This window comes from Xenopus laevis, chromosome 5S, assembly GCF_017654675.1.
Source record: "Xenopus laevis strain J_2021 chromosome 5S, Xenopus_laevis_v10.1, whole genome shotgun sequence".
NCBI classification, from domain to species: domain Eukaryota; kingdom Metazoa; phylum Chordata; class Amphibia; order Anura; family Pipidae; genus Xenopus; species Xenopus laevis.
In genome coordinates, this window is record NC_054380.1 from 9,728,421 (window position 1) to 9,754,644 (window position 26,224).

At 42.3% G+C, this 26,224-nt stretch overlaps 1 long non-coding RNA gene across 2 annotated transcripts in view; it reads left to right on the forward strand.

Annotated features, from left to right (window-relative positions):
* LOC108717668 overlaps positions 1 to 26,224 on the forward strand; it is a 99,369-nt gene that overhangs the window by 24,538 nt on the left and 48,607 nt on the right. For both annotated transcript variants that reach the window (XR_005961517.1, XR_005961516.1), the window contains exon 2: positions 9,865 to 9,974. This is a non-coding gene — a long non-coding RNA (uncharacterized LOC108717668). The remainder of the gene's footprint in view (positions 1 to 9,864; positions 9,975 to 26,224) is intronic.

Here is a 26,224-nt window from a genome sequence, read left to right on the forward strand (position 1 = left end):
TTTAAGAACTCGAATTTGACTATTCGCCACCTAAAACCTGCCGAATTGCTGAAAAAAACTCAAATCGAGTTTTTAAAATTCTAATTTGATTTTAGTCTTCGGGTCGATTCCATTCATCTGAGTTAGAACATTTTTTTTTAATACATTTTTTTAATAAATTTCGATTTGGTCGGATTTTTAATGGTTTTGAAAAACTCACATGAATTCAAAATTCGACCTTTGATAAATGTGCCTCTTAAAGTTAGGTTTAAGGTGATCCACCCCATTAGGGACTTGGCCACTGGGGGACTGGGAAGTGTTTTTTATAGGGGTTCTGTGGAACGTGCAGTGGGGGTGCTGGATTGTGCTGTGCAATATATAGAAGAGATTGATGGGTTTGGCAATATACACATAGTTTACTGTGTCTGCAGGATCCTATTGCTATAAAATAGGGATTCACCGAATCCACGATTCGATTCGGAATTCGGCCTTTTTCCGCATTATTCGGATTCGGCCGAATCCTTCTGCCCACCGAACCGAATCTGAATTTGCATATGCAAATTAGGGGAGGGGAGAGAAATTGCGTGACTTTTTGTCACTAAACAAGGAAGTAAAAAAAAAATGTTTTCCCCTTCCAAACCCTTATATGCAAATTAGGATTCGGATTTGGTTCGGTATTCGGCCGAATCTTTCACAAAGGATTTGGGGGTTTGGCCGAATCCAAAATAGTGGTTTCGGTGCATCACTACTATAAAATATTTTATAAACCTGCATTAGAAGTGATCCTATCCCCGGGCCTATGTTAATTAGTAGCATGGAGTCAGTATCCCTATTTGTAAAGAATCACATTGTCCCTATAAGGGCTCTTACAGACGAGCGTTTGAAGCTGCGCTCTCCTGCGTTACGTTTTTATGCGTTCAGCCGCAGGGGTGCGCAGGAGTAGACGCATTCAGTTTTTTTCAATGGGGCTCTACAGGCGCATGTAGGCGCCGAACGCAGGAAAAATGCAGCATGTTGCGTCTCAACCTGCGTTTGGCGCCTTCATGCGCCTGTGTGAGTACAGCCCCATTGAAAAAAACTGAATGCGTCTACTCCTGCGCTCCCCTGCGGCTGAACGCATAAAAACGGAACGCAGCATCAAACGCTCGTCTCTAAGAGCCCTAAGAAAGAACCCCGTGAGGTTTTTAAACCTGTTGTCTCAAACCTTGTTTTGACTGTCTCCCTGGTGTAAAATGTAGCACCTCTTCTCCAGACAGGTCATAAATCCCTGCGGCCTGAGCCGTTCCTCTCACATTCCTCTCTCCTTTCAGCATTTCACCACAGCTTTGTCCCCGTGCCAGCGCATATTTTTATGATCTTGTTTATTTATAAAGAGCAGAATGTTTTCTGTAACATTGAACAAAATGGGTAAAGTCCGAACAGCGGCTTATAAAATACTAACTGGGACCAATTGGTCAGGAATGTAGAGAGTGAGGGGGATGCTACTGGAATATAGCAACTTAAAGGACAACTAAAGATCAACAAAGAATTAGAATAAAAATATGTTTTGGGTTTCTATATCAGCCAAAACCACCTACAGCCCTTTAGCAGGTAGGATGGCCACCTGTCTGGATTTCACCCGGACAGCCCAGTATTTGGAAGGGCTGTCCAGGTGAAACTTTCCTGTCCGGATTTCCAAATTATGAAATCTAGACGGATTTTGAAAACAACGACATGGCAATCAGCCAAGCGCAGTCATGTCATCAGTCCTGCCCAGAGTCGGACTAGGGGGCCAAGGGCCCACCGGGACTAATGTCCAGGGCCCCCTCAGACCTCCGCCCCCCTACTATGACACGTAGAGCGCGCATGGATGAAGGCGAAGGTACCACTGCACTCCTAAATCAAAAGGTGCAGCGCGCATGCGCAGATGACGCTGCGCGGTGCCGGAAAAAACTTTTTTCCCCTAAATCTGATCGGGAGAGGAGAGGGGACTGGCCTGGCGGGGGCCCATTAGGGGTCGGGCCCACCGGGTTTTTTCCCGGTGTCCCGCCGGCCCAGTACGACACTGGTCCTGCCCCAACCCGACGTCACCAGTCCTGCCCCCCACCCTGCCTCCCTGCCCATTTTCCGACCCCAGAAAAGGTGGCAACTTTATTATTATAGATCTGTGCCTGTAAGATGCCCCAGTAGCTCCCCATCAGAAAACAAACCGCACTCCAAGGACTTCGTGTCTCAAATGAAGGTTTATTCTTGCTCAACGTTTCGGTGCTCCAACTGAGGCCGTCTTCAGGGTCTTCACCCTCCTGAAGACGGCCTCAGTTGGAGCGCCGAAACGTTGAGCAAGAATAAACCTTCATTTGGCTTTTGAGACACAAAGTCCTTGGAGTCCGGTTTGTTTGCTTTCTGCTATACTAATGTGTTGACCGGCACCCAGGCATTTGAGGACAGTTTAGAGTGCACCAGTTGTATGGGAAATATATATATATATATATATATATATATATATATATATATATATATATATATATATATATATATATATACACACCAGTCTAATTCTAAAACAACTGGACTTGCCGAGTAATCATTGAAGACGTTTCATTACTCATCCGAGCAACTTCTTCAGTTCAACTGACTGGTGTGGGAAGTCGTCAGCATAGAAACTCTTCCATCAATCCAATCACAACGGCACATTTATATGCCAAGGATTTCCCACACCAGTCAGTTGAAGTGAAGAAGCTGCTTGGATGAGTAGTGAAACATCTATAATGATTACTTCAATGAAGTCCACTTGTTTTAGAATTACTTATATTAGATATACCATGACCTGAATGAATGAAAATCTTCATAGTCAATACACCAGTCACAATACACAGCTAATTAGTAATGAATTCAGAATTACACTGCATGGCAGCATAGAAATCAGTGCAACCTTAATTAACATAAACATAAGGAGGCCGAGCACACTTTCAGCTCTCCAGGTTACTTTCCTCTGTTGTGTCTCTTAGTCATAGATTTAATTAAAAAGTTACTGCCCCATCATTAATATAATTAGGCCTGAACTTAAAATGTAAAACATTTTTATACAGGTCAGCCACCCACCCAACTAATTAGTGCAGATAAGTACACGTTGTTGAGCGATTTATGCTGATGATCACTGCAATGCTGGGGGTGTTGTCAAATGCAGTGACTTTAAAGAAATTGTTCAGTATAAAAATAAAACTGGGTAAATCGATAGGTTGTGCAAAATAAAAAATATTTCTCATATAGTTAGTTAGCCAAAAATGTAATGTATAAAGGCTGGAGTGATTGGATGTGTAACATAATAGCCAGAACACTACTTCCTGCTTTTTAAGCTCTCTTGGTTTCCACTGATTGGTTACCAGGCAGTAACCAATCAGTGACTTGAGGGGGGGCACATGGCTCATAACTGTTGCTTTTGAATCTGAGCTGAATGCTGAGGATCAATTGCAAACTCACTGAACAGTTATGGCCCATGTGGCCCACCTTAGAATTGCTGACTAACTCAGAGTTAAAGAGCTGAAAAGCAGGAAGTAGTGTTCTGGCTATTATGTTACACATCCAGTCACTCCAGCCTTTATACATAAAATTTTTGGCTAACTAACTATATTAGAAAGATTTTTTATTTTGCACAGACTATTTACCCAGTTTTATTTTTAAACAGACCTGTAAGCCACCCAAAGGTAAGAGGATCATTGTCATATCTGTGACCCTCCTTATGTCTATGGCGCACGTGTTTTTTTACCGCAGTGAAGCTCTCACAAATAACGACAATATGTAGATATTCCCATTGAAACTTTCTGCTACTTCTGCCCTCTGGTTTATGGCATTTTCAGCAGTCGGGGCTTGTCACTGCCAGTTTCCGCCTATTGCTCATTCGGCAATGGTCGTCTATTGCCCTCGTACTTGCAGACGAGGGCAATAGACGACCGTGTCATTTAATGGAATCGTTTTAACTGCTGATTTAGTCAAAGTTTTGGAGCCACGTGTCCAAACGACCAATCAGGGCCACCCTGCATATATTTGCTTCCCTTGTGTTAAGCATATTTGACTCACTGGGGGGGGTCCTTTTTCTCTGTGTCTAAATGTAAGTCGCTTTGGAATGGACTGGGCAAGAAGATGCCTTAAAGCTAATGAACACGTTAGACTGGGCTTTGGTATGAGAGGAAATTCATAAGTTCAGTTTAGATTTCAAAAGAGCTTTCTCTGATCTCCGTAAGTCTGTAAGATTTCCCATAGTCTGTACAGAGAGATCCCATAAAACTATGGCAGCATAGGTATTCCCTGTACTAAGCACAATTCAGCAGGAACATCCCCTAAGTTTGCTCATAGCCTGTACATAGAGATCCCATAAAACTATGGCAGAATAGGTATTCCCCTGTACTAAGCACAATTCAGCAGGAACAGCCCCTAAGTTTGCTGATAGCCTGTACAGGGAGATCCCATAAAACTATGGCCACATAGGTATTCCCTGTACTAAGCACAATTCAGCAGGAACAGTCCCCTAAGTTTCCTCATAGTCTGTATAGAGAGAATAAAACTATGGCAGCATAGGTATTCCCCTGTAGTAAGCACAATTCAGCAGGAACAGCCCCTAAGTTTGCTCATAGCCTGTACATAGAGATCCCATAAAACTATCGCAGAATAGGTATTCCCCTGTACTAAGCACAATTCAGCAGGAACAGCCCCTAAGTTTGCTGATAGCCTGTACAGGGAGATCCCATAAAACTATGGCCACATAGGTATTCCCCTGTACTAAGCACAATTCAGCAGGAACAGCCCCTAAGTTTGCTGATAGCCTGTACAGGGAGATCCCATAAAACTATGGCCACATAGGTATTCCCTGTACTAAGCACAATTCAGCAGGAACAGTCCCCTAAGTTTCCTCATAGTCTGTATAGAGAGAATAAAACTATGGCAGCATAGGTATTCCCCTGTAGTAAGCACAATTCAGCAGGAACAGCCCCCTAAATTTGCTCATAGATTGTACAGAGAGATCCCATAAAACTATGGCAGCATAGGTATTCCCTGTACTAACACAATTCAGCAGGAACAGCCCCTAAGTTTGCTCATAGTCTGTACAGAGAGATCCAGTAAAACTATGGCAGTATAGGTATTCCCTGTACTAAGCACAATTCAGCAGGAACAGTCCCTACATTTGCTCATAGTCTGTACAGAGAGATCCCATAAAACTATGGCAGCATAGGTATTCCCTGTACTAAGCACAATTCAGCAGGAACAGTCCCTACATTTGCTCATAGTCTGTACAGAGAGATCCCATAAAACTATGGCAGCATAGGTATTCCCTGTACTAAGCACAATTCAGCAGGAACAGTCCCTACATTTGCTCATAGTCTGTACAGAGAGATCCCATAAAACTATGGCAGCATAGGTATTCCTCTGTACTAAGCACATGAAATGACTCTTCCGTGACCCTTTCGTTTTCAGCTGTATTTCCCACACATTCATTCCTATATATGTGATGTAGTTCAGCCGTTCCAAGTGGGAAAGGAAAGCAATTATGGCTATTGTGTCTGTGCAGCACAGATGTTTTCCTTACAGTGCCCAGTAGCCGTCTGACTGAACTCAATTCCTGGTTCCAGTAAATCCCACAGTTACCTTACGGTAAAGGGGATTTGTTTGTATAATGTCCACCATTGCACATTCCACTGCGGATTAACCTCACTACTCAGTGCTAGTAGCAAGGTCAGCCCTCTGGTGGAACAGATACGATCTGGAGTACAAAGCTGATTCTGGATCCAAAGGAACAGTAAATCCTATGTAAGAGTTGCCTTTATGTGAAACTGCCTATAATTACGCAGTTCTGCATCAGGGGTTGGGGCTGTAACTGTGCAATAGTGTATATGAGTTTGCAGTAGTTAGGCACTCATTGCCCGGTTACTACCCATATATCCCACAATATCCCTTGGGTAGGATTTTGAATCTCTTACTGCTGCAAGTTTGCTTAAAAGGGTGGTTCACCTTTTAAAGGGATACTGTCAAGGGAAAACATTTTTTTTCTAAAAATCAGTTAATAGTGCTGCTTCAGCAGATTTCTGCACTAAAATGTGTTTCTCAAAAGAGCAAACAGATTTTTTTATATTTACTTTTGAAATCTGACATGGGGCTAGACATATTGTCAGTTTCCCAGCTGCCCCCAGTCATGTGACTTGTGCTCTCATAAACGTCAGTCACTCTTTACTGCTGTACTGCAAGTTGGATTGATATCACCCCCTCTCCCCCCCCCCAGCAGCCAAATAAAAGAACAATGGGAAGGTAACCAGATAACAGCTCCCTAACACAAGATAACAGCTGCCTGGTAGATTTAAGAACAGCACTCAATAGTAAAATCCAGGTCCCACTGAGACACATTCAGTTACATTGAGTAGGAGAAACAACAGCCTGCCAGAAAGCAGTTCCATCCTAAAGTGCTGGCTCTTTCTGAAAGCACATGACCAGGCAAAATGACCTGAGATGCACCTACACACCAATATTATAAATTAAAAAAATACACTTGTTGGTTCAGGAATGAAATTTTATATGGTAGAGTTAATTATTTGCAGTGCAAACAGTCTTTTAGAAATAAAAACTACATCATACAAAATCATGACAGAATTTAAGTAACTTAGAACGCCCAACTCTAACCAACTTTTCAATTGGTTTTCATTATTTTTCATAGGTTTTTCTTAATTATTTGCCGCCTTCTTCTGACTCTTTCAGATTTTGAATGGGGGTCACTGTCTCCATCTAAAAAACAAATGCTCTGTAAGGCTACACATGTATTGTTATTGCTACTTTTTTATTCAGGACATTTCCTACTCATTTTCCAGTCACTTATTCAAATCAGTGCATGGTTGCTAGGATAATTTGAACCCTAGCAACCTCATGGCTGAAATTGCAAACTGGAGAGCTGCTGAATAAAAAGTTAAATAACTCAAAATCTACAAATAATAATAAATGAAAACCAATTGCACTCCCTCTCTACATCATACTAAAAGTTAACTCAAAATTGAACAACCCCTCTAATGGATAAGTCCCACACACAAGGAGATAAAATTATATATTTTACTATTTTTATGCAAACATTGTTTGCTTATGCCTGACACAGGCGAGATCAATAATTCTGCCCCTAGCAAGACTAATTCTCTGTCTCAGAATCCTGCACTGCTGTATGGACCTGGGCAGTAACTAGCTCCGCCCTTTCCTAGCGCCAGCTGTCATTTGCATCTTCTTCACTTTTGTAAAAAGCAGCAAAAACAGGGACATAGTGTTTTATCTGAGGTACTTGTTCTCTATTAAATCTCATTAATTCCTGCTGCTGGTTAGAGATGGAAGCCCATATAATAACCCACAAAGTCACTATTAAATTGAATAATTTTTGCATGCAGGGCTCCCTGGTTTAGCGGCAACCGAGCAGCTTCCTGTTCTTTATGGCAGCTTCCTCTCTCACCGCTTCCTTTAGTGCTGCCAACCATAACGTCTGCCTCACATACCGACTGATTCTTGTTTTTCCTCATTGTATTGTGCTGCTTATCCCTGCTTAGCTTATTGTGTGCCCAGAACATTCCTCCTCTGTATATTTGCATTGAGACATATGGGTGGGAGGTTCCATATTTGTTTCCCTTAGACAGTACAGTATTAGGGTTAAAGTTTACTGTGTGCCCAGAACATTCCTTCTCTGTATATTTGTATTTATACATATGGGAACGAGGTGCCGTATTGATTCCCTTAGACAGTACAGTATGAGGGTATAGCTTATTGTGTGCCCAGAACATTCCTGTTCTCTGTATATTTGTATTTATACATATGGGAAGGACATACCTCCCAACTGTCGATTCAGAGGGACAGTCCCTCTTTTGACAGCTCAACCCGCAGTCCCTCATTTGTACTGGAAAGTCCCTCTTTTCTCTGCACCGAACAGCCAGAAAAAGAAACAAAGTTTCTCACTTAATTGGCTTTTAGCAGAGAGCCCAGAACACCTAACAGGTGCAAATAAGATACTTTGTAACAATTTTGAGACACAAAAACACAGTTTAGATAAGGAGAAATATTTTCAAACTTTCCTAACCTGCCAAATTTTGTAAAACAAACATGGTAATTAGGGGGTGTGACCACAGAAAGGGGTGTGGTCAAAAAATTGCTGCGCTACGTGCGAGAAAAATTTTTTTGTCCCTCTTTTTACTTCCAAAATGTTGGGAGGTATGGAAGGAGGTGCCATATTATTTCCCTTAGACAGTACAGTATGAGGGTATAGCTTACTGTGTGAAACAGAAAAACTTACACTCGCACACCCTGGCCGTCCAAAGACAAACGAATCCCAGGTGCTCGATGTTAGAGGAATTGGGCAACCTCAAAAACAGCGTAGACACAGAACACACCGGCACAAAATAGATAAGTCTAGCAGGATTAACCTTGCTCGTTTATTGCGGATGCAACGTTTCGGGGCGTGACCCCTTTCTCATGTTGTGCCGGTGTGTTCTGTGTCTAGCTTACTGTGTGCCCAGAACATTCCTTCTCAATATATTTGTATGTATAACCATTTATGCTAATTATACCCACTCCTGCAGATATATCTCTTACATTTGGCTTCATATAATCCAACTGGAGCTTACCAGGTGCCCTCCCCTTCCCCTTCATGTCCCCTTTGTTGAAGTTGTATCAGGTGAGAGAGTAACACTGGGACACATTCCAGGCACAGGGCAGATTTATTTTATCCCTCCATCTTATTCACATATAATGAAATGAATTTATTGGCGGTTCTGTTGAAGGTTTGCATCGTGTCATTGATCGGATCAGCACTTTGCAGGGTACCAGTTTTCTCCCTGTGTGTTCCTTTTTGCCATAAAAACAAGAGCTGTCAGGAATGGACTAATATTTACCTCAGTGCTCTTTTCTGGCCCAAATCCTATAAATGTGTAACCTCCAATCCGTATTTGCCTGTGTGATGTGTATACACTCACTGTCATGTCTGTCTCTCTGTCTGCCAGGGAGTGGTGACAATTACTGGGGGATTTATCTAATGGGACCCAATCACGGAACAAAGGTATTTTTATTTGGCATACTGAGCAAGGTGATACGGCTGTGAAATATAACAGTTATGTGTAAATGTAAGTCTGGGACTAGACAGGAAAGTTTGGTACTGCCAAGAAAAACTGTGGCAACAAATCACTGACACATAGAGCATATTGTACTACACGGGAGATGTAAGGAGCAAACACACTACATGTACTGCTTGACAGTATTGTATTTAGTATGGCTTTGTGTGTGCCCAGAACATTCAAATGTAAAAAGTGTTGGGGAGCAACACAAACATGAAAAAGTCCCTTGTGGTGCCAAATAAGGGCTGTGATTTGCTATTTGGTAGCCCCTATGTAGACTGACAGCCTTTAGGAGACTCTACTTGGCACTATACTTAGTTTTTATGCAATTAAAACTTTCTTCCATGCCTAGAATTTAAAAATAAGCCCCTGCTTTGAGGCCAATGAGTGCAACATTGGTGAGCAACATGTTGCTCACGTTCTACTGGTTGGGGATCACTGCCTTAGACAGTACAGTATGAGGGTATAGCTTATTGTGTGCCCAGAACATTCCTTCTCTGTATATTTGTATTTATACATACAGTATGGGTAGAAAGGTACCATATTGTTTCCTTTAGACAGTACAGTTTGAGGGTATAACTTTTTGTGCGCCCAGAACATTCCTTCTCTGTATTTTAGTATTTATACATACTGTATGGGGAGGAGGTGACATAATTCTTCCCTTATCGTGTGCCCATAACATTCCTTTTCTGTTTAGCCCAGTACCAGAGATATCGCCACCATGAACCACTTTTAATGCCTCAGACTTGACGTCCCTCTCTCTCTCTCTCTCTCTGCTTGTGTTTAGGACTCTAATGAAGACCCGGGAGAGGATGTTACTCTCCTGTCAGTCAGTTTTGAGGACACAGAAGCCACCCAGGTTTTAACCAAGCTGTTCCTGTCTCCACGAATTGAGCAGTAAGTAAAAAAGAAATTGGGGAAGCCCTTGCTTATTTCTTTTGCCAGGGTTAAATAAAATAAATGATAAGTAAAGGAAAGGGTAAGGTGTTCATTTACTGGTAGCAAAAAGCGACCGAAAGATGCTGGGTACATGCTGCGCTCTGTGCTGTAGATACAGACTGGCAGGATCAGTAATGCTATGAGTTTGGATTCAGAGAAGACCACCTGTAGGAAATACCTGGTATGTGTCACTCAGCTGCCAAAACAAAGCCAACAACAGAAAGCAGAGCCTGGCACCTCCATATGGTGCCCATTTCCCTTATTTAGCCCACGTAGGGCTGCATTACGCGCCTATCCTCAGGCCTTTTGTTACATCACAGATTTGTCTTATAATACTTAACATTTGGAGTTGATAATTACAGACAAGTGAAAGTGGATACAATTCCTACGAGTGGTCAGATTGGATCTGAGATCCCAACTACTTTCCCATGTCCAGTCGCTGTCTGATTCCTGTTTGTAACCAGTACAAAAGGAGCCGCCAAAGCGAATGAAGCCCCCTGTTTACAAGACCTCTTCACACCCTGGTAGACAGACAGATAGGGATATTTTAGAGGTTCCTGTAATGACCCAAAACTGATTGCTTGTTTATGTGCTGATGCTGAAATCCTGGCTAGCTTTTCCTTTATACCCCGAGCTGCTCTGTGTTTATATGTCCTCACATGAACCCGATCTCTTTTATTCCGAGCCCTGTGTGTGCCGGCTGCAACCAGACAACTCATGCAACAGGGACACAGCTCTGCGCTCACTGTAGCCTCCATCAGCAGCCGTTTATTTGATTTGGCAGAGGCTTCATTTGAGTTACATCTCCCAGTATTCTCAGCTAGCCATGGACTCATTATAAGGTCAGCAGCAGCTACAGAGCCATCCCCAGAAATAAAATACTTAAATAAATACTTTTTTCCAATTACTTTCCTTTTTTAATTTTTTGCTGTTTTTCCAAAATCTAAGTTCAAAGTTTAACGTCCCTGTCTCTGGTGTTTCAGTCTGGCAGTTAAGTAATTCAGGTGCAGACTCTAAGGGGCAGAGGGCAGATTCACTAACAGGCGAAAATTCGCCAGCGACCGCTTTGCACCCATTGCTACACTTCAACAGGCGAAAATTCGCTCAGACAACGCTAATTTGACTCAAATGCGAAGTTGCATCCAGGGCGCCGGACACGAATTTTCGCTAGCGTTACTTCGGCAATCAAAGCGGACATGCGCTAGCGTTCAATTATGCCTAGCGCAACTTTATTAGAGGTCTTCACTCAGGCTAATTTGCCTACGTCGGGAAATTGTAAAGTTTAAGTATATGTTTCAGCAAATACATTACATTATACAAGTCCAGGGAACCTTAATTAAAAAAATAGAGTTGTTATAATGCCCTACACATGAGCCCACTGTATAGTTTATGTTCCATATGTTAGAAAATGTATGGGGGAAGCCGGTTACCCAAAAAAAAGTTTAAGGACTTTTGCAGCCTATCACTCTGAAAAAAGGAAAAGACGCCAGCGTTTTTTGGACTTATGCACTCCAATGCACTACAGAATAAGTAATTCCACTGGCACACAGGTCTTAGTTGCAAGCAGGGACAACCCTTGCTGTATTTTATTTGCGTGATGCACTTCGCCTTTTCTGAGCTGGCGAAGGCAAGTCTGGTGAAAGAGGTAACGATCAGTAAAATCGGCATTTTATTAATTTGCCGAGTAATGTCCATTCGCCAGAGCGATAGAGTGCGAATGAGCGATAGTGTCTGTCTCTTTTGCTAGCGAAGTTACGCCTGGGCCTGTTAGTAAATCGTTAACGTGCCTAAAAATGGTAACGCTGGCGATTCGTCGCCAGCGTTAGTCACTTCGCCCTTTAGTAAATCTGCCCCTAAACTGTTACAATTTTGCAACATTTAGTTGATCCATTTCTCAGCAGCATCTCTGGAGTATTAGCAACTATTGCATCAATTCTAACAGCTGCCTTTAAAGGGGAACGCCACAAAAACATAACTTAACTTTTTGCAAAGTAAACATAATTTAAAGCAACTTTGCAATATACATCAATTAAAAAATATGCAGACCTTTCATGATATTTCATGGTTTGGAAAAGTTCCCTAAGCCTAGCCCTCTGCTCTCCTGCTGATCTGTCTGACTACTTTGCTGAGCTGTCTGACTACTGTTACTTTGTATCAACAGCCATCTGTCCTCAGCCTGCCTCTTCCAAACCCCACAATTCCCTGCACACGTGATTTCAATAAGGAAAGGAACATCACAGTGCAATGCATTGTGGGTTATATAATTCCTGCATGCTTTCTGTTAGAGTCCTGCGCGGAACCAATTTGTTAAACCCGAACCCGACACAGGACCTGCAACCCGGACCCGCAACCCGCATTTTTACCCACTTGGACCCGCTACCCGACTCGCAAGTACCTTATCCGCAACCCGATCCGCGACCCGCTGACCATCAACAATCAGGAATTACTGTCATTGTAAACCAGAAGTGACGTCATCAGAAGTAGTCGTGATAAGAAAAAAGTAGTAAAACTCGCTATTGAAAAGACCCATGGCCCGTCCTGCGACCCACAAACCCGCAGAACCGCCGACCCGCGTCTATACCCGCACCCGAAACTTCAACCCGCAGTTTACCCGCTTTTTTGCAGCAAACCTGTGTGGACCCGACCCGCTGCAGGACTCTACTCTCTGTAAGCTGTGGAGTAGTCTCTCCTTCCCTGCCAGGATTTCAAATGAGGCAGAAAGAGAAGAACTGTTACACAGCTGAATTCCAGCCTAGAAAATGGCATTTATTCATACTTTTTGAAGAAACAGGTTACTGTGATGGATATATTAGGGGTTTCTGTGTTATGTGGGGCCTCTTTATCTAATTTTAGTTTGGAAGTCCGAGTTCCCCTTTGATGAAACTCAGGGATTCTGCTCAGCAAGGACAAAGATAAGAAATGTATCAACTAAATGTATCAATTTAGTTACAGGGTCGGCGACCCCCCCTCACAGAGCTGCTTTAGAAGGTGAAATTTTATACTTTACAATTCAATATTAGAGAAACGGTCACACATAGAAAATGGAAAGTCATTGGAAAAAGTCTTTATTTCTGGTGAACAATCTGAAACCAAATAAATTGAAAAAAGTGTTTAAAATAAACATTACTCGAGCACGCTGTTCCCTGTATACGTCTGTGCCAGCAACTAATATTTACTAGTCCTCACCCATACAGATTATTACCCTTTATAGCACCAACATATTCCAGAGCTGAGTGAGTTCTGCAGCATTAGCTATTCCTGACATGTTATCTTGCACTCCTTCTATGTCTCCAAATGATCAGCGGCCCATAATGAGACTAATTGGGATGTTGGGGGTATAGTAGGAAAGATCAGGATACAGATGACAGGTCCATCAGAATAACTGCCCCCCAACAGTAGCTCATTAATGTGTTTAGGAGTCACAGCCTCTCTATAGGGAAGGAAAGAGAACCTGCAGTGCATTATCTTGGCAGTAAAATCTCATTGGAGAAACCCCATGTCTGTGATGGTTTGTTACTGTGACCAGAAGACCAAAACTGTAGGAGAAGTAGCCACAAACTTATAATCATCATGGCTAGAAATTTCCTCAAGCTCCTTATTACAGAACAGCGCGGGTATATATGGCAGCATCTGGGCAGCACAGCTGCTTTTGCCAACCTGGCTTTTCATCCTTGTTCAATGGATCATCTCACGTTCTCCCCTCTGCTAATGATAATGATTCCATGGACACTAAACACTTAAATTAATCTACTGTGTTTAGTACAGGGGAATACATATGCTGCCATAGTTTTATTATATCTCTGTGTACAGACTATGAGCAAACGTAGGGGCTGTTTCTGCTGAATTGTGCTTAGTACATAGGAATACCTATGCTGCCATAGTTTTATGGGATCTCTCTGTACAGACTATGAGCAAACTTAGGGACTGTTCCTGCTGAATTGTGCTTAGTACAGGGGAATACCTATGCTGCCATAGTTTTATGGGATCTCTCTGTACAGGCTATGAGCAAACCTAGGGGACTGTTCCTGCTAAATTGTGCTTAGTACAGGGGAATACCTATGCTGCCATAGTTTTATGGGATCTCTCTGTACAGACTATGAGCAAACTTAGGGACTGTTCCTGCTGAATTGTGCTTAGTACAGGGGAATACCTATGCTGCCATAGTTTTATGGGATCTCTCTGTACAGGCTATGAGCAAACCTAGGGGACTGTTCCTGCTAAATTGTGCTTAGTACAGGGGAATACCTATGCTGCCATAGTTTTATAGTACCTTTCAGTACAGTCTATGAACAAATTTAGGGGCTGTTCCTGCTGAATTGTGCTTAGTACAGGGAATACCTATGTGGCCATAGTTTTATGATATCTCTCTGTACAGTCTATGAGCAAACTTGGGGGACTGTTCCTGCTGAATTGTGCTTAGTACAGGGGAATACCTATGCTGCCATAGTTTTATGATATCTCTCTGTACAGTCTATGAGCAAACTTAGGGGCTGTTCCTGCTGAATTGTGCTTAGTACGGGGAATACCTATGTGGCCATAGTTTTATGGGATCTCTCTGTACATACTATGAGCAAACTTATGGGCTGTTCCTGCTGAATTGTGCTTAGTACAGGGGAATAACTATGTGGCCATAGTTTTATGGGATCTCTCTGTACAGACTATGAGCAAACTTAGGGGGCTGTTCCTGCTGAATTGTGCTTAGTACAGGGGAATACCTATGCTGCCATAGTTTTATGGGATCTCTCTGTACAGGCTATGAGCAAACTTAGGGGCTGTTCCTGCTGAATTGTTCTTAGTACAGGGGAATACCTATGCTGCTATCTCTCTGTACAGGCTGGAATAACTGTACTGGCATGAGCAGTTTTATTTTACAATGTAGGCAAGAGCCAATCCTTGCTATGTATGACAGCAGTTTGCCTTTAAGGTGGTAAGAGCAAAGTCTTGAGCAAGGAAACTTTGGGTTCGGCTTTGGGTTCCAGTCTGCACACATTTAGCCATAGATCAAAGTTAAACCACAAGAGAGACATTCTTTCCCTCTGTCCCAAAGTGGAGTAAATAGAGATAATTCACAGTGGCTGGGAAATAAAATAGGGATCTGGCAGTGTTTCCCCCCCAGGCTTCGTGTTCCTCTTTTATGGGATTTACAGAGATAATTGTATAATAAATATTGTCATGTTTGAAGGATATTTGTTGGGAGAAATACACAGACATCTGTTGGAGGAGGACGTATGTTTTCTCTTTATCGAAACAACCCAGTCGAGTAGGCCTTCAGGGCCCGCGCCTCCCTCCTCAGTCTGTGACGCCACCCTGAAATGTTCTTTATGTCTCCAAAAACTGCTGAAAAAAGAAAAAGCCGACTCAGCGGTTTCTCCTCGCTGTCCTGCATCACCGCACCTTAAACAACTCTCCCCTGGCATCTACTTCAAGGCTGTAGGAAGCCATGTCTGCTGTGCAGCCTTAGAAACCAGAGATCCATTGAAGTCCACTGGTCCACTGGCTTCTGCTACATTATTTCAAGGGGTTGTTCACCTTTAAATTAACTTTTAGTAGGATGTATAGAGTGATATACTGAGACAATTTTCATTTTTTATTATTTGTGTTTTTTTTTTCGTTATTTAGCTTTTTATTCAGCAGTTTTGCAGTCTCTGCAATCTGGTTGCTATGGTCCAAATTACATTAGCAACCAATGCACTGATTTGAATAAGAGACAGCAATATGAGTAGGTGAGGTGTGAACATGAAAGATGAGTTATAAAAAGTAGCAATAACAATATATTTGTAGCCTTACAGAGCATTTGTCTTTAGATGGGGTCAGTGACCCCCATTCTGAAAGCTGTAAAGAGTCAGAAGAAGAAGGCAAATAATTCAAAAACAATATAAAAATAAATAACAAAGATCAACTAAAAAGTTGCTTTGAATTAGCCATTCTATAACATGCTAATAGTTAACTTAAAGGAGAACCAAACCCTAAAAATGAATGTGGCCAAAAATGCCATATTTTATATACTGAAATTATTGCACGAGGCTAAAGTTTGAGCTTGTCAATAGCAGCAATGATCCAGGACTTCAAACTTGTCACAGGGGGTCACCATCTTGGAAAGTGTCTGTGACACTCACATGCTCAGTGGGCTCTGATTGGCTGTTGAGAAGCTAAGCTTAGGGCTCGTCACTAATTATCCAGCAGAAAATGAGCTTCCCTGGCTGTAATATAAGCTGATGCTACAGGTTTGCTGATTATTCAATTCTGATGCTAATTGCACTGGTTTCTGTGCTGCCATGTAGTAATTATCTGTATTAATTACTAATCAGCCTTATATTGTGACATTTCTATTCTATGTGTACTGTATATTGTGAGTGGGTCCCTAAGCTCAGTAAGTGACAGCAGCACAGAGCATGTGCAGTGAATCAGCAGAAAAGAAGATGGGGAGCTACTGGGGCATCTTTGGAGAAACAGATCTTTACTGCTAAAGGGCTGTGGTTGCCTTGGGCTGGTACAGAAGCACAAAACATCATGTACAGTATTTCTAGCTACTTTTTTAGTTTAACTTTCCTTGTCCTTTAAAGGTGAACCACCCCTTTAAAGAGTCAGAACCAGCAAAGCAGAGCATATAAATAGCCACTTTTGTTAAATATTAGGGATACAATCAACTATTTTGGATTCGGGCGAACCCCCGAATCCTTTGCGAAAGATTCGGCCGAACCCGAATCTTAATTTACATATGCAAATTAAGGGCTGGGAATGGGAAAACATTTTTTACTTCCTTGTTTTGTGACAAAAAGCCAAGCAATTTCCCTCCCTGTCCATAATTTGCATATACAAATTAGGATTCGGATTTACTTAGGACGGGCAGAAGGATTCAGCCAAATCCTGGCTGAATCACGAACCCAATCCTGGATTCGGTGCATCCCTATTAAATATACAATATTTAGATGTGTCCCAATCCTTAGTGTCCAGCTGAACTGAATCTGAACTCTTATGGGATTGTATTGCCCAGATGGGGAAAACTTCCCAGCTTCTCCCAACTTAGCTTAGGTCCCTGATGTTCAGGCTACACCCGATTCTTTTCAGCCAAACTTACAATTTCAATCTCATCCACTTTTAATTAATCCCCATGATTTTTCAGGTCTAGGATTTAAATAATCCATAGTGTCATGCACTGGGTCTGGTACTGGAATACCTGCAAAATGGTCAGGACTTTGGACAGAAAAACCCTTGACCACCCGTGTGATATAATTTAAACCTCAATCCAGCTGATCCACCCTAAACGTCACATCACTTCTGGTTTATAGTGACATCACTTTTTTTGGTTATAATGACATCACTTCTGGTTTATAGTGACATCACTTTTTTGTTTATAATGACTTCACTTCTGGTTTATAGTGACATCACTTTTTTGGTTATAATGACATCACTTCTGGTTTATGGTGACATCACTTTTTTGGTTGTAATTACATCACTTCTGGTTTATAATGACATCACTTTTTTGGTTGTACTGAAATCACTTCTGGTTTATAGTGACATCACTTTTTTTGGTTATAATGACCACTTCTGGTTTATAGAAACATCACTTTTTTGGTTATAATGACATCACTTCTGGTTTATAGTGACATCACATTTTTTGGTTATAATGACATCTCTTCTGGTTTATAGTGACATCACTTTTTTGGTTATAATGACATCATTTCTGGGTTATAGTGACATCAATTCCAGGTATAGGGATGACACTTTCTGGTTGATTCATTAGAAGTGGTGCATCCATTCTCTCTTCACCTTTGCAAAAAGGTGGATGGAAAACACCCCCCAGTCCCTGTCTATGGGGCACATTCGTGTTAACAGTGGGCTTAATGTGTCCAGATGGAGAATGCTCTTATTCTTAATTTCTGCCGAAAACATGTACTCTTAATTCCCACCCCAATTGTCCCAGCATTATTCCAGCAGATAATGGGTTAAAATCCCACCCTATTAATTCCAGATCCTGCAGGTCTGGGTCAAGGCCAGTGACCGAAGCAGAGAGTAAAGCAGTTAAAGGGATGGTTCACTTTTGACTTAACTTTTAGTATGTTATAGAATCGCTAATTATATATATATATATACATTTTTTCTTCTTCATAGTTTTTACATTATTTGCCTTCTTCTTCCGACTCCTTCCAGCTTTCAAATGGCGGTCGCTGACCCCCATCTAAAAACAAATGCTCTGTAAGGCTACAAATGTATTGTTATTTTTTATTATTTTTCTTTTTATTCAGGTATCTCTTTTCCATATTCCAGTATCTTATTAAAATCAGTGCATGGCTGCTACGGTCATTTGGACCATAGCAACCAGTTTGCTGAAATTGCAAAATGGAGAGCTGCTGAATAAAAAGCTAAATAACTCAAAAACCACAATTAATAAATAAGAATAACCATTTGAAAATTGTCTCAGAATACTACTCTCTACATTATACTAAACGTTAATTTAAAGGTGAACAACCCCTTTTATTTGTAACCCCGGAATATCTGTGCTCATGCACTAGTCTCAGCTCATGGGGATGGGTGTGGGGGGTGTATATTTGTAGTGTTGTGTTGCTGGGAAATCCCAGCTGAAGTCCAGACAAAGCCCACACTGTGATTACTGGGAGACTGATTTACTGGAAGGAGTGGGTGCAGCTCTGGTCCCTTCTCTAGCCGCTCCTTTGTTATGTTTCCCAGTGCTCAGGTCTCTTCTGGCAGGAAAGGTGTCAGGGGGTTGGAAAGGGGCAGACAGGGCATTACTGGAGTCCATAGACATTGTGCAGAAGGTGCATTTAAAGGGGAACAATCTACACGTTTACAGCTATTTTAGGACTATAAAGCATTTTTGACACCACCATATACCTTAATATGGACTAACAACTCTGGGGTGCTTTACCCCATCTTACAGTTTCCATTAATAAAAATTATACATTTCTATTATTTATGAAAACCCTAAACACCAATTTGTTCAGGATCACTTGTGGCCGGTGTCAGGTCCGGACTGAGAATTAAAATAGTCGCTGGCATTTCACTTTGGCCCGAAAGTGACATCACTTTTGACTGGCATTGACGTCACTTTGGCTCGGCATTAACGTTGCTTTGGCCCGGAAGTGACGTCACTTTGGCCCGGAAGTGACGTCACTCAAATCTGCATATCAGAACGTGTGTTCGGTACCCGGGTGGGTTACCCGCAGACTGCCTGCACGCCCAGGGAGTCAGGGACTTTTTGCCCAAAACCCAACCACTTTACAGTTATTCCGCAGGTACCTGACCCGATGCAGGACTCTACCTCCAAGAGCACTGATGTACTTTCAGAAAGTGAGTGTGCAGTAGAGTCCTGCAGCGGGTTGGGTACCCGGGGTTGTGGGTAGAAGTTCTGGGTGCGAGTATAGACGCGGGTCAGCGGTCTTCTCAATATAGATTTCTACTCCTTTTTTCTGATCATGCCTACTTCCAGGTCGTGGGTCCGGGTTGCGGATAAGGTACTTGTGGGTCAGGTAGTGGGTCCAAGTGGGTAAGAATACAGATTGCGGGTCCGGATTGCGGATTGCAGGTTGCGGTACAGGTCAGGTACGGGTTCCAAAAAATGGACCGGCACAGGACTCTAGTGTGCATTGCATAATAGTGACCATAAGATAGAGTCCTGCAGCCGGTCGGGTACCCGCTGGTTACCCGCAAAAACCTGCAGTACCATGCGGGTTTTTCGTTGAAGTTCAAGGTGCGGGTATACCCGCGGGTCAGCGGTTCTGCGGGGTTGCGGGTCGGGCTGCGGATCTTCTCAATATAAATATTTGCTCCTTTTTTCTGGTCACGCCCACTTCCGATGATGTCATTTCCGGTACACAATGACAGCACTTCCGGTTTTACTCCCTTTTTTCTGATCATATCTACTTCCGATGATGTCACTTCCGGTTTATAATGACAGCATTTCCTGATTCTTGATGGTCAGCGGGTCGCGGGTCCGGGTTGCAGAGAAGGTACTTGCGGGTCGGGTTGCGGGTCCAAGCGGTTAAGAATGCGGGTTGCGGGTGCGGGTTGCGGATTGCAGGTTGCGGGTACGGGTCGGGTTCGGGTCCCAAAAAATGGACCCGCGCAGGACTCTACCATAAGATTTGTAATAACGACATGGGGTAAAGGACGGAAAGAGAATTGGGCTAATATGCCTTTAAAGAAAAGCTAAACATTTCATTCCAAAGACTTACATAATTGTTTTCCACACTAACTGTAATCATTTGGGGGAGTCAGAGCTTTGCAGATAAGCCCTTTGAAGTTCAATTATATATAATTATATATTAACTGCTTGCAATGATGATGTTAAGTCTCAGAGATGCAGCTTGTTTCCCTTCTGTGCATATTGATTGTCTTGAATATTCCCCCCCGTATTGAGTGGCACATAAAGTGCGTGGGAATGGGCGACAGACAGGGACATGTTCTGAGACCATTAGCAAAGAATGAAGCCCATTATGTGCTTTTATGTGAATGTTGCTAAAACTATCATTTACTTCTATGGGACGACTGAATGACCGTGTGGGGCTGAAAATGTTACAATTACGAATAAATGATAGAATATGATACAGTATTGCAGAGGTAATGAAGGTCTAACTGGGGGTTTATTCATGTAATGTGCAGTAATCTTATAAATTATATGGGGTATTACAATTCAGTAAGGATCTTGATGATCATATAAAGGCACAGGGTTACAGGGTGAGCTATAAGGGGTACTTTGAGGATATTAGAAGTCACTGAGGGGTTGTTCTGTGACCATATAAAGGCACAAGGCTGCAGGCTGAGTTATACAGGGAACTCTGAGTATCACTCATGTATTATAAGGGATAATGTACCCCCTACTGTAAATGATAAGGATATTAGAAGTCACTGAGGGGTTGTTCTGTGACCATATAAAGGTACAAGGCTGCAGACTGAGTTATACAGGGAACTCTGAGTATCACTCATGTATTATAAGGGATAATGTACCCCCTACTGTAAATGATAAGGATATTAGAAGTCACTGAGGGGTTGTTCTGTGACCATATAAAGACTCAAGGCTGCAGGCTGAGTTATACAGGGAACTCTGAGTATCACTCATGTATTATAAGGGATAATGTACCCCCTACTGTAAATGATAAGGATATTAGAAGTCACTGAGGGGTTGTTCTGTGACCATATAAAGGCACAAGGCTGCAGGCTGAGTTATACAGGGAACTCTGAGTATCACTCATGTATTATAAGGGATAATCATAAAAACATCATAAAAATCAAGACAGAATCCCTTTAATAAAATTAATTTTACTTTAAAGAAAGCATCAAGAACACATTTGCCACTGAACCTCAGAAGGAAAGTGCAGTGAATTTCATAGAGCTTCCCTAAACCCTCACTAGCACCCACATCATTTTTGCCATTCCACTTCCCACCAGAGCTGTGGAGTTGGATTCGGAAGCAATTCTGAAATCAGAGTCAATGGTCTGACTCCTAATAACTTTAAATACAAGCACTGAAAATAATCAAATCAAATTTAAGGAGGATATGGCAGAGGCAATTCTGTTTCTGAGATCAATACTTTTTGACTGTATTTAACAGCTGTATTGCAGGTTGTGTTATGTTTTAGAATTGATTTTGGTTTATGTAGTGTAACTCTTTCCATCAAACACAACAAATCAAAGGCCAGTTTGCAAAGTCTTGGTTTGTCCATAAGGCCTTCCTTCCCCCACCACCAACCCAAATGAGCATTCCAGAAAAGTCTTTCCTGGACCAACCTCCTCCAGGAGGTCACACTTTCTTTCATATTCATATCTGAATCAATTCTCCCAGATAACAGAAAGCTGCACCTCCAGTCTCCAATATTCCAATAGAGACAGTGACCAGAGACAATCCATGGTCAGCTCCAATAAAAGTGAACCATGCCATAAATTTAGATAATGTGCCATGTATTATTCATTATTGCTTATATGATGAGGCTAATTCCCAAATAGAATCAAAGCAAATGTATTTGTCTTGTCCCCAATGGGAATTTTGTGTTTTTCTTTAAAGTGGCTGAATAAAAGAGCCTTGAACTACTCCCAACCTTTGTCTCGAAATTTGAAGGGCCATTTTACCTTTACCTTTCATCTTTTCTTTGCATCTATTTTATGGAATATGTGAACAGGTTTCTTTGTTAGCTCCTATTTACTCTTAATATCTTTCTGGCTCAGATTCATTTTCAGTCTTGCCTAAACTGCCATTGTTTTAAGATGACTGGCCTCAGCCTTTCTCTTAATACTTTTAGTCTTCACATAACAGTATACTCCCTTTAGAAGTAATACATTCTGAGAGCTATACTTTAACAGTAGCTGAATGGATGTAGGCTGGGAAGTTGTAAAGGGTTGTTTTCGCCATCTTGTTCTAATGACCAGCTTTAGTCCCCATCTTGCCCTGTTTTAACTGCCATCATCTTGCCCTACTATCTCCATCTTGTCCTACAGTCTCCACCTTGCCCTACAGTCTCCATCTTGTCCTACTGTTTCCATCTTGCCCTACAGTCTCAATCTTGTCCTACTGTTTCCATCTTGCTCTACTGTCTCCATCTTGTCCTACTGTCTCCATCATGTCCTACTGTCTCCATCATGTCCTACTGTCTCCATCATGTCCTACTGTCTCCATCTTGCCATACCATCTCCTTCTTGACCTAGTGTCTCCATCTTGTCCTACTGTCTCCATCGTGTACTACTGTCTCCATCTTGACCTACCGTCTCCTTCTTGAACATCTTGCCCTACTGTCTCCATCTTGCCCTACTGTCTCTGTCTTGTCCTACTGTCTCTATCTTGTCCTACCGTCTCCATCTTGCCCTACCATCTCTTTCTTGCCCTACTGTCTCCATCTTGCCCTGCAGTCTCCACCTTACCCTACTGTCTCCATCTTATCCTACAGTCTCCATCTTGTCCTACTGTCTCCATCTTGCCCTACCATTTCCCTCGTTCCCACCAGCTCCTTCTTGCCCTACTGTCTCCATCTTGTCCTACTGTCTCCTTCTTGTCCTACTGTCTCCATCTTGCCATACCATCTCCTTCTTGCCCTACTGTCTCCATCGTGTACTACTATCTCCATCTTGCCCTACCATCTCCTTCTTGCCTTACTGTCTCCATCTTGTCCTACTGTCTCCTTCTTGCCCTACTATCTCCATCTTGTCCTACTGTCTCCTTCTTGCCCTATGGTCACTATCTTGCCCTACTGTCCTCATCTTGGCCTACTAACTCTACCTTGCACTACTGTCTCCATCCTGTACTACTGTCTCCATCTTGGCCTGTATTTCTCCATTTTGTTCTACAGTTAATTTAATCTCACTTTTTATTCCTGTGTATAGCTGCTTCTCGCTGGGGCCCCACCCTGTGTGGGTTTGTTGCCCTCTGGAATCCCCTAAAGACAGCTTTACTCATGTTGTTATTGAATGTAATCAATGAGAGACTAACAATAAGAGGGCCAGTGCAATTTGCCAGAGCATTAGGATAAAACATTTTTGGCACTGCAGCAAGAAGTTCCCTCATATATAATGTAATGTAATTTAATAAGATAATAAAACATCAATTAATGAATGCATGGTAATAAAAGCTGAGCTATGCTCATGGATTAGATACAGTCAGTGATAGCCGAGCAGAAAAACAATTAGCCGATGGAAGGAAACAGCAGGAGACTTTTCTTCTTATTCCCTTTCAACCGTTGCCGATTTTTTACACCACACTTTGCACAGAGGGAGTGGGAGTGTTTGTGTGCCCAGCCCTGCCACAAAGCTCTTAATTGCAAAGTGTAGTAGTGAGTGCCAGCTGCCTCCCAGCCTTGTTATGTGTTTTCAAGATTAACTACTTTCCCGTAGAGCTCGGTGGAACCACCTACATGACATCACCCTATGGAGAGTCACGGATTAACCTGCTTACCTCTAGCTCCAGCCTCACACCCAGGCTTTGTGGTTTATTTATTTGGGTTCCTGCAGTCAGAACGCTGAAGCCAAATCATTAGTTTGACGCTGAAAGGGAATGCACAGATACATGGCAATGCTTAGAGCCAACACTCATGTGGGGCAAAGTATAACACTCCAATGAACATCAATATTTATATTTATAGGAGACTGCCTGTGTATTTGTCAAATGACGTATGTCAAACTTACATCAAATTATTTGTGCCCAGGAGACTGAGCGATGGGTGGGAGCTGATTTTCTAACATTGGTACCCCAGTGATGTAACCCTTAGCAAATAATAAGCAATGACTTACTACAAGTTGAAAAGAAAATGAAAACTGAAGTGCTTTGATTGATTGGTTGGTTGCTATGGGTAGCTGCACTGATTCATTTTAGCATGTATTTTTGTCTGGGAGAATGGTAATACACCTCTATAACTGATTTGCCTGTCTGAATGGTCTATACAGTGCAACTGCACATATATATCTTCATTGCCTGAGAGAATGGACTATACAGTGCAACTGCACCTCTATAACTGCATTGTTATATATAACCCATTGTTTTCCTGGGCTTTTATGGTGTTGGGGCCTTCCAACAAGTAAAACTGGGGCCTTTCCTTTACATACACAGTCATACCCCTGATCCATGTGGCCACTCCCCAATAATGCTGCACTCTACCCCGATCTGCCTGGTCACTCCCCTATTATGCCAAACTCCACCGAAAGTCCTCCGAGCCATACTGTACCCAGCGCCGGATTTCATTTCTGGGCGCCCCTAGGCCTCGCGGTCCAACCAGGCGGCCGCCTTCCCAGCGAGCCGGCGAAAAAACACCGGCGCAGCTGGTGTAGTTGAACGGCGGCTGGGCGGCATGCCGCCCCTATTTTTTTGCCGCCCTAGGCCCGGGCCTATGCGGCCTTGCCGCAAATCCGGGCCTGACTGTACCCACATACCACAAGCCTCTCTCCTTTAGTTATCCTTAAATCAAGCTTTTCCATCTTGGGTCACCCCCTCTGTCAGGGGGTCCTTTTCTGCAATACCCCCTGTACCCCCACCCGATAGATGCCCTGTTTGTTGGTACTATATTTTAGGAATGCACCGAATCCAGGATTCGGTTCGGGATTCGGCCAGGATTCGGCCTTTTTCAGCAGGATTCGGATTCCGTTGAATCCTTCTGTTCAGCCAAACCTTATCCAAATCCTAATTTGCATATGCAAATTAGGGGTGGAGAGGGTAATCGCATGATTTTTTTGTCACAAAATAAGGAAGTAAAAAATGTTTTCCCCTTCCCACCCCTAATTTGCATATGCAAATTAGGATTAGGTTCGGTATTCGGCTGAATCCTTCGTGAAGGATTCGGGGGTTCGGCCGAATCCAAAATAGTGGATTCGGTGCATCCTTACTATATTTGTATAAGGGTGTAACAAGGATGGGGTCAAACAGATGAACAGTTAAGATCCCCAGTGGAAATAGAGGGCTTTAGGGGAAATTTAATAAAAGTTGCAACAAGAAAAACAATTCCGACCAATAAGAATAAAAACTCACATGTCGCAATGTAATATTGTTCCTTAAAGGGATTCTGTCATGATTTTTATGATGTCGTTTTTATTTCTAAATGACACTGTTTACACTGCAAATAATTCACTCTACAATATAAAGTTTCATTCCTGAACCAGCAAGTGCATTTTTTTGTTGTTGTAATATTGGTGTGTAGGTGCATCTCAGGTCATTTTGCCTGGTCATGTGATTTCAGAAAGAGCCAGCACTTTAGGATGGAACTGCTTTCTGACAGGCTGTTGTTTTTCCTTCTCAATGTAACTGAATGTGTCTCAGTGGGACCTGGATTTTACTACTGAGTGTTGTTCTTAGATCTACCAGGCAGCTCTTATCTTGTGTCAGGGAGCTGCTATCTGGTTACCTTCCCATTGTTCTGTTGTTTGGCTGCTGGGGGGGGGTGATATCATTCCAACTTGCAGTACAGCAGTAAAGAGTGATTGAAGTTTATCAGAGCACAAGTCACTATGTCTATCCCCATGTCAGATTTCAAAATTAAATCTAAAAAAATCAGTTTGCTCTTTTGAGAAACGAATTTCAGTGCAGAATTCTACTGGAGCAGCATTATTAACTGATGTGTTTTTTTAAAAAAAAAAAATTTTTTCCCATGACAGTATCCCTTTAAACTGCGATATTTTAATTGCACACTTTTAAGAAGTGCTTGAAAGCATCGTAATCATTCGGAGCAAACATAACACCTTCTTCAGTAAGAAGTTTTATTACATTTACTGCGCATTGG